We start from the raw sequence: 10,323 nt of genomic DNA, 5'->3' as shown, positions 1-10,323 counted from the left end.
TAATTTGTGCGTTGTAGCCTATACATGTGCGTTGCAAAGTATTGAATTTGCAACGCACATGTATAGTTAGGCTACAACGCACATGTATAGTTAGGCTGTATTGAATTTGCAACGCATAGTATAGTTAGGCTGCAACGCACATGTATAGTTAGGCTGTATTGAATTTTGCAGCATGTGTATAGTATTCTATAAAGGCTGTATTGAATTTTGCAGTGCATGTGTATAGTTTGGCTGTATTGAATTTGCAACCCATACTTTGTTCTTTTCATCAAATACTATCAACAACAACAATAACAACAACAACAACTTTACTGAGTCCAATTATATTTTATTTTCCTTCATTTTTAATGTTTAATCATCATCATCGTCACCATCTGATCATCATCATCGGAGACTGAATCCCTATGGTCCATGTGCGCGCGCGCTTCTTTTTGCATTTTCCCGCACAAAAATATTTAATCATTCGTTTAAACCGCAAAAGAGCTACATTTTATTCAGCGCACTGCAAAAAGTAACACTTGGATTCAGTTAACCCAGGGTACAATAAACCATAGGAACAATACAAATAATAGCGAAGAGTCTGATCAGTGTAAGTATTACGGCGCGTAATCAATGCCAATATTCGAACTCAACATTTTGGATTCGTACTCCTCATTTTGGATTCGTAAAATGGGGAGTACGAATCCAAAATGTTGAGTTCGAAAGTTGAAAATTGCGTTTACGAATCCAAAATGGGGAGTACGAATCCAAAATGGAGAGTTCGAATATTGGCCTTGATTACGCGCCATAGTAAGTACAGAGACGCTTGATATAGTAAACCATCAATTCAAAGCACGGGTGCTGGGAATCGCCCCGGAAATATTACCGATTTTATCAGCATTTGTGTGTATTCGGAAAATTTGCATTTTTCCCAAAAATTCCGCCGGGGGTGGGGGGGGGGCGGCAGCTGCCCCCCCCCCCCAGGCTACTGCTATGCCGTTGATGCAGTTCTGTAGCCAACAATCTTCCCAACCACCCAGGACCGCCGGGGGAAGTTTAGGGCTACAGAACTGCAGCAAGACAACATTGATGGATAAGCAGCAGCGCTTGAAGATTACAACATGAAACCAGAAGCGAGAGCGAGTATATCCTAATAATTTTGCACTTGAGGCCCATGAAGGTAACCTTCGCCCTCGACACATTGCTGGGATAAGGCGTTTAACATCACTATATGCACAAAGGCTTGGCCTCCGACTTCAATTCCTCCCCATTATCCCAGCACCGTGCTTCGAAAGATATAGGTGTAGTCTATACCGGCCGGGTTCATGTTCAACCCTGGTGTCGTAGAATCGGAGACAATTTCTATTACCATTTTGGAGCACACAGAGTGCAACCTCCTTGTTCGTAACATGATTGCCGTGCCGGGTTAGGTTACAGCATATAGCCCATAGTCAAAAGAAAGGATACGTACAATACTCGCAAATATACGATGGCTGAGAACTGATGAGCGAGTTTTACTGAATAATCTTGGTGTACAGTGAAACTTTTCTTACTTACGGGAATGCGGAAACTCAGAATGTTCTCACTTGCTGCACAAGCCGCTAAGCAAGGTTGTTCCGCGGTTGTTCAAAGTCGTTGGAAAGTGTTCTGTATTATATGCCCAGACTATCTCTTACGTAAGCAAAACCGCCTCAGGGGTGCACTTAAGCAAGGGGTATACAAAACGAAGACCGAAGATCGAAGACCGAACACCGAAGATCGAAGACCGAAGACCGAAGACCCCTGAATTTGGATTAAAGGCACGATGCACTCTAACCGGCAAGGACGGATCGAACGTTATATAGTATTTAGTACGCAGTAATTACGCTGTTTCAGACATGATACACACCAAATTACCATCACATCGGAGTCAAACCGAAACACTCGCCTGCGCGACTTGATAACGATGGCGGCTAACATTTCAAACACAATGCACGAAGTTCAACCGAAATTAAGCCAATACGGCGTAATATGGCCCTTAAATACCGGAGATATCACAGTTCTTGATTTGTACTTTTGACTTTGACAGATACGGCAAGCCGCTAGTATTGGTTTCGGATTGTAATTCTCAAATAGGCGCAACTATTTTAAGTTTTAATGTTTCACATAGCCATTTTGATATAATTGTGGATGAATAACTCTCACCTTGACCAATTGAAACAATCCCGACGAAATATGGACGATTATTACGAAAGATATGCCAGGGTCTTCGTTTTGTACATTTGCACTTGAAAACTGCCCAAAATTAGTAGGTTTTTCTTAAATTACTCCAAAAATATACGTCCAAATTTTGTTTCTGGCACGGAATTGACTTCCTCCCACTATTCGTCACAAAATAAACCAACCGACAATAAATGATCCGACAATAAATGATCCTTAAATACCGGAGATATCAAGGGTCTTCGTTTTGTACTGTTGACCTTACAGATACGGTAAGCCGATGGCATTCGTTTCGGATTCCGATTTTCAAATAAATGCAACTATTTTAGGTTTTAATGTTTCATATGGCCATTTTTGCTATAGTTGTGGATGAATAAATCTCTCCTTGACCAATTGAAACAATCCCGACGAAAATGGACGATTTTTACGAGAAATATGCTAGGGTCTTCGTTTTGTACATTTGGACTTGAAAAACGCCAAAAATTAGTAGGTTTTTCTTAAATTACTCCAAAAATATACGTCCAAATTTTGTTTTTGGTACGGAATTGACTTCCTCCCACTATTCTTCACAAAATAAACGAACACCGACAATGAATGGTCCTTAAATACCGGAGATATCAAGGGTCTTCGTTTTGTACTTTTGACTTTGACACTATACGGCTAATCGCTAGTATTCGTTTCGGATTCCGATTCTCAAATAAACGCAAATTATTGGATTTAATGTTCAATATTTCGATTTTGATATAGTTGTGGATGAATAACTCTCACCTTGACCAATTGAAACAATCCCGACGAAATATGGACGATTTTTACGAGAAATACGCTTCGTTTTGTACATTTGGACTTGAAAAACGCCAAAAATTAGTAGGTTTTTCTTAAATTACTCCAAAAATATACGTCCAAATTTTGTTTTTGGCAGGAATTGACTTCCTCCCACTATTCTTCACAAAATAAACCAATACCGACAATGAATGGTCCTTAAATACCGGAGATATCAAGGGTCTTCGTTTTGTACTTTTGACTTTGACAGCTACTGTAAGCCGCTAGTATTGGTTTCGGATTGTAATTCTCAAATAGGCGCAACTATTTTAAGTTTAAATGTTTCATATGGCCATTTTGCTATAGCTGTGAATGAATAACTCTCACCTTGACCAATTGAAACAATCCCGACGAAAAATAGACGATTATTACGAGAGATATGCCAGGGTCTTCGTTTTTGTACATTTGGACTTGAAAACCGCCCAAAATTAGTAGGTTTTTCTTAAAGTACTCCAAAAATATACGTCCAAATTTTGTTTTTGGCACGGAATTGACTTCCTCCCACTATTCTTCACAAAATAAACCAATACCGACAATGAAGGGTCCTTAAATACCGGAGATATCAAGGGTCTTCGTTTTGTACTTTTGACTTTGACAGATACGGTAAGCCGCTTGCGTTCGTTCGGATTCGATTCTTAAATAAACGCAACGATTTTAGGTTTTAATGTTTCATATGGCCATTTTTGATATAGTTGTGGATGAATAACTCTCTCCTTGACCAAATGAAATAATCCCGACGAAAAATGGACGATTTTTACGAGAAATACGCCAGGGTCTTCGTTTTGTACATTTGGACTTGAAAACCGCCCAAAATTAGTAGGTTTTTCTTAAATTACTCCAAAAATATACGTCCAAATTTTGTTTTTGGCACGGAATTGACTTCCTCCCACTATTCTTCACAAAATAAACCAATACCGACAATGAATGGTCCTTAAATACCGGAGATATCAAGGGTCTTCGTTTTGTACTTTTGACTTTGACAGATACGGTAAGCCGCTAGTATTGGTTTCGGATTGTAATTCTCAAATAGGCGCAACTATTTTAAGTTTAAATGTTTCATATGGCCATTTTTGCTATAGTTGTGGATGAATAACTCTCACCTTGACCAATTGAAACAATCCCGACGAAATATGGACGATTTTTACGAGAGATATGCCAGGGTCTTCGTTTTGTACATTTGGACTTGAAAAACGCCCAAAATTAGTAGGTTTTTCTTAAATTACTCCAAAAATATACGTCCAAATTTTGTTTTTGGTACGGAATTGACTTCCTTCCACTATTCTTCACAAAATAAACGAACACCGACAATGAAGGGTCCTTAAATACCGGAGATATCAAGGGTCTTCGTTTTGTACTTTTGACTTTGACAGATACGGCTAATCGCTAGTATTCGTTTCGGATTCCGATTCTCAAATAAACGCAAATTTTTTGGATTTAATGTTCAATATTTCGATTTTGATATAGTTGTGGATGAATAACTCTCACCTTGACCAATTGAAACAATCTCGACGAAATATGGACGATTTTTACGAGAAATACGCCAGGGTCTTCGTTTTGTACATTTGGACTTGAAAAACGCCAAAAATTAGTAGGTTTTTCTTAAATTACTCCAAAATATACGTCCAATTTTGTTTTTGGCATGGAATTGACTTCTTCCCACTATTCTTCACAAAATAAACCAATACCGACAATGAAGGGTCCTTAAATACCGGAGATATCAAGGGTCTTCGTTTTGTACTTTTGACTTTGACAGCTACTGTAAGCCGCTAGTATTGGTTTCGGATTGTAATTCTCAAATAGGCGCAACTATTTAAGTTTAAATGTTTCATATGGCCATTTTTGCTATAGTTGTGAATGAATAACTCTCACCTTGACCAATTGAAACAATCCCGACGAAAATGGACGATTATTACGAGAGATATGCCAGGGTCTTCGTTTTGTACATTTGGACTTGAAAACCGCCCAAAATTAGTAGGTTTTTCTTAAAGTACTCCAAAAATATACGTCCAAATTTTGTTTTTGGCACGGAATTGACTTCCTCCCACTATTCTTCACAAACTAAACAATACCGACAATGAATGGTCCTTAAATACCGGAGATATCAAGGGTCTTCGTTTTGTACTTTTGACGTTGACAGGTACGAAAGCATGACCTAGCGTTGATTACAGATTACGAATCTAAAATTCACTGAATTATATTTGTTTTATTTGTTGTGAGGCATTTTTACTACATTTATAATTATAAATGCATAAATGAATATCGAAGAGTTAAATAAATTATTTATTTATATTAATTAACATACATACATACATACATACATACATACATACGTACATACATACATACATACATACATACATACATACATACATACATACATACATACATACATACATACATACAGACATACAGACATGCAGACAGATAGATAGAGAGGTAGATAGATAGATAGATAGATAGATAGATAGATAGATTATATATATATATATATATATAGAGAGAGAGAGAGAGAGAGAGAGAGAGAGAGAGAGAGAGAGAGAGAGAGAGAGAGAGAGAGATAAAACAAGCTTAATGCACTTTGAAAGTTTTTTTTTATTAAAACAAAATGAACTGTCAATTTTACGCTGACCTTACATAGTCCTTTGTAATGGTAAAACATCAAATTTGTAGCAATTCGAACTTCAAGATACTACTGTATTGTGATCGGTATTATCTTACGAAGATAAACAATTGCTTAGAACAATTACAGCGAGGGTCATCGGTTTGTGATACTGTTGAAACATTTTTACACAAGGTACATGTGAACATGTGCTTAATAAGTAATAGCATGGGTAGTACGACAGACCCTAACTTGGTGATGTGCATTTTAATAGCCATCCTGACATCGCCGTATAAGTAACTGTGATTCTCCTTATCGCTAACAACAAATGCCAATTTGATGCGTGTTGAGACTGAGTAAAATAGTACGTTTTACATTGAAGTGCGAAACAATATACCTTTATCTGTGAGATGATTATCTATGTTCAATATTGAAGCTTACAAACACTTGCTTAGTCACTGAACTTCTCATTTGTAGCACTACAACCGTTATGAACGATCGTCCGGGTCTTGCACAGCGCCTGAAACATTTAGCACAAAAACAAGTGTCTGGATATCAAATTTTGGGTAACCAAACTGTCCCAAAAAAATCGTCAGCCCAAAACTTTGTCACTTTCAAATTTCAGAGCAAATTTTACTAAATTTTATGTAATTTCAGCGTTGTATATCTTGTATGGGGTTTTACACACAAAATAAAATCAAACACGATTGGTACTAATTTGTAATAATTGGATGGTGAAGTAATGTCTATTTGATCTGTAAATGTAAGCTCATCTACTTTTTAGCTACGCTGTCAGCGACGCGGAGTTTATCAAATTGGTTGATTTTCCGTCGTCGTCCGTCATCCGTCAACAATTGCCTTCTCCACGGAAACCGCAAGTCCGATTGCTTTGAAATTTTATATGCAACTCACTTGGGGTTACTTCACTTAAGTTTGTTCAAATCGTAGTGAAATTTGCGTATTTGTATTTTAGGGGCATTTTTTCCTGTTTTTGGTAAAACAATCTTCTTCTCTGAAACCACTTGTCCGATTGCTTTGCAATTTGATATGCAGTTTACTTAGGGTGACTTCAGTCAGATTTGTTCAAATCGTGGTGAAATTTGCATATTTGTATTTTAAGGCAATTTTTGTCGTTTTTGGTAAAAAAATATTTAAAAATCTTCTTCTTCAAAACTACCTGTCAGTTAGCTTTGCTATTTCCCTACGGATGATCTACTTCAGATTTGTTCAAATTGTGCAAAAATATTCAAATTTGCATTTTTTTAGGTAAAAAATTGTGTTTCTCAAAAAGTACTGGTTTGATAGCTTTGAAATTTGGTATAGAGGTTCCTACAGATCAACTAATTTCTGATGAAATCTGTAATTTTGTATTTTTCATGCCAATTTTGCCATTTTTGGTCCAAAGATTTGTTTCTCAAAAACTGCAAAGATTTGTTTCTCAAAAACTGCAAGTCGATATCTTTGATATTTGGTATACAGTTTCCAAGGGGCTATTGTAATATATGATATATTGAAATTATGGTGAAATCTGCAATGTTTATTTTTGGGGCAATCTTTACCATTTTTGGTCAGAAAATTTTATTCTCAAAAAACTACTCGTTAGATAGCTTTTGTTGACATGTTCTTAGGGATGATCTGATGAGATATATTCAAATTATGATGAAATTGTGTATTTTTGCAGCTATTTTAGCCACTTTTTCCGGCTCCTGAATTGAGCTATCAAAGATTTCCACCTTCTTCATCAACATGTGTCAAAAATAGTTTATTCTCTACATAAACACAGCGTAGCTATATCTTCCGTTAGGTTGCTTGTCTTTTTAAGTGACAAATGCATTTGTTTTTATGAGAAATTTGTAATATTGCATCATTCCGCTATAGGGCACGTACAATTTTTGAGAAATTTGAAAAATATGAAAATCCCATTATCTCAAATTAGTTCCAATCGTGTTATCACACAAAAACAATCGTCGTCCTACCTAACCAAATTTTCGGAGACATGTTACAAGAAACACATAGTTGTTTAGGTCACGTACTTGGCAATAACAATACAAAAAACGAATTTGTGTAACCACTCAAGCCATTTTAATATATCCACAATACCATGCTAAAGTAAACATTAGTCAATTTTGATGCATGAAACAAATTCCAGTACGACCATTCGATTTATCCACTATGTGCTACTTAAAGAGGCACTCCCACTTGGTAACATTTTTAAAACATATTTTTAATGCCAATGGTCGATATTTGACGTGGCGACTGCGCGCGGATCGCGAGATATCGATAAAAACATGTCCTCAAAAAAGTAAAAGTTTGAATTCCGGTGGCCCACCTAAATTCAGCTTCCGAACATCGAACGTTCGGCACTGGGGCCATTATCAACTAAGCTATGGAGTACGAGTCTACGCTGACGCTGCTGTATGCCACAGTACACTCGCGTCGGTGATCGGTCATGCCCCATGGGGAAAGCCGAGTCTTACTGACTCGGAGAAAAGACGGAAAACAAAAGTTTGCTGATTCCGCCAGAATTCGCATAGGTGACTAGCACATACGTGCGGTTGATACATAGCGGTCGCCGCGTGGTATGCACGCATACCACGCGCGGCGGCCGCTATGTATCGAACCACGCGTAACTGTGTGGCAGACGACAAAATGTAGTCATCAGAGGCGGCTAACTAATATTTTACAGGTAAAAACTGATATCTATGTGATATTGGGTAAAAATATAATAGAACTGACCGAGAATAATGAAAAAGACAAAAACTAAGGAGAAGTTTTAAAAAAACCTGGCATATCTCTCGTAAAAATCGTCCATATTTCGTAGGGATATTTCAGTTGGTCAAGGAGAGAGTTATTCATCCACAAACGATATATCAAAAATGGCCATATGAAACATTAAAACCTAAAATAGTTACGTTTATTTGAGAATCGGAATCAGAAACGAATGCCATCGGCTTACCGTATCTGTAAGGTCAAAAGTACACTGTAAAGTTAAGTGTTAAAGGATAGAACACCAATTAAACGCCTTTTTGTAACACTTTTTGAACGCTCCTAGACGTTCAGAAATTTAACACTACGTGTTCAACCAACGTTCAATTTTTTAACACACGTGTGCAGATTTTGAACGCTACGTGTTCATCAGACATTATATTGAACACCACAGTGTTCCATATCTGAACACACGTTGCACATAAAATGTGTTCAAAAAATTGAACGCATTAACGCGTTCAAGGGCTGTAACACTTTTTGAACGCATGGACGCCGTTCAACGATAAGTGTGTTAAAGGCTAGAACACATAATGCGCGCTTGTTGAACACCTTTAATTTTGGGCGTTCAGGGGGTGTTCAAGCCTTGAAATAACATTACAGACCACTGATATACAGTAAAATTATTTTATTCTAAAAATACACAAAACAATTCTAGAGTAAAATACAATAATTTACTGTAAAGTGGGCAAATAAACATTGCCAATTTGTATGTAAAGTTTGTCATAGGAAACTACCAACGGTGTTAACACCCTCCTATCAAAAGCAAAAGCAATAAAAATCCCCATGAACACTGTAGATCGTTTTAAAAAATATGAACAAAGTAATGACAAAACAGGTTTTACTTAAATATTGTGGATAACGTTTTTAGGTTCATACTTGTTTAAAATGTACAAAAAATCATCTGAAAAAGCTCAAAATTTGGCTTACTTATTGTGTTGAAAACACATATATGTATGGAATGCATACTTCATTGTTGTAAGATGGTTTCTTAAAGACATTTCCTCTTGTATAGACAATTGTAAATTTTGAAGAAAAAAAAGTTAGTCAAGGCTTCTCTAGTGCACATGGTATATAGTTGTTCACATTAAAGTAAACACAACATGTCAAGTTGTCAAAGTGTCACAGTAAGGCACAACATGCAGAAAGTGGGGAAAATTGGTCCTTGGCAGGGTAAAACCTTTTTCCTTGTCCAACAAAGTCCTTCATAAACAAAAAGGTTTGTTTGTTTGTAATATCTTTAAATAAACAATGAAATAAATCGGTGACATTTCAAAAATCTACTTCTCAGAAATTCAAAACATATTTGTAAACACCTTTCAAATTCTGGTGTACCTTGCTATTAATTTTTATACAATGTTTTTACCAAAAATGTAAAATTCACCCTTAAAATAAAAAAATGTAAATTTCATCATAACGTATATATATCACATCCTGGTAATCCCTCATATCTTAAAAATGTCTGAAATGTCTTTAAATTCTCAAAATACAAAGTTCCAAATTTCTGCATAATTTGAACAATCTGAAAAAGGCTATCAGTAGAGATCTATGTCTCAAATATCAAAGCTGTTCAATTAGTAGTTTTGAAGAAGATTTTTAAAAATTCTTAGACCAAAAATGACGAAAATTGCCATTAAATATACAAATTTGAATATTTTATTACAACTAGCAAAAATTTGACTACGGTCATTCTTAGGGACATGTTTACCAAATATTGAAGACGTTAGTAAAAGAGAAGAAGATTTTTGCCAAAAATAGCAAAATTAGCACAAAAATATAAATTTTCATAGTTCATCATAATTTGAACATATGTGATTAGGGTAATCCCTGGGGACCTGTAATCCAAATATTAAAGAATTCATACAGGCTGTTTGAAGAAAAACTTTGGGAATACAAATTTGAGGGCAATACTACACATCCACCTATTTAGCTGACGGCAAAGCTAAAAAACAGTTGCTAAGAAC

This window comes from Ptychodera flava, chromosome 14 (genome assembly GCF_041260155.1).
Source record: "Ptychodera flava strain L36383 chromosome 14, AS_Pfla_20210202, whole genome shotgun sequence".
Lineage (NCBI taxonomy): Eukaryota > Metazoa > Hemichordata > Enteropneusta > Ptychoderidae > Ptychodera > Ptychodera flava.
This window is presented reverse-complemented; position numbering follows the sequence as displayed.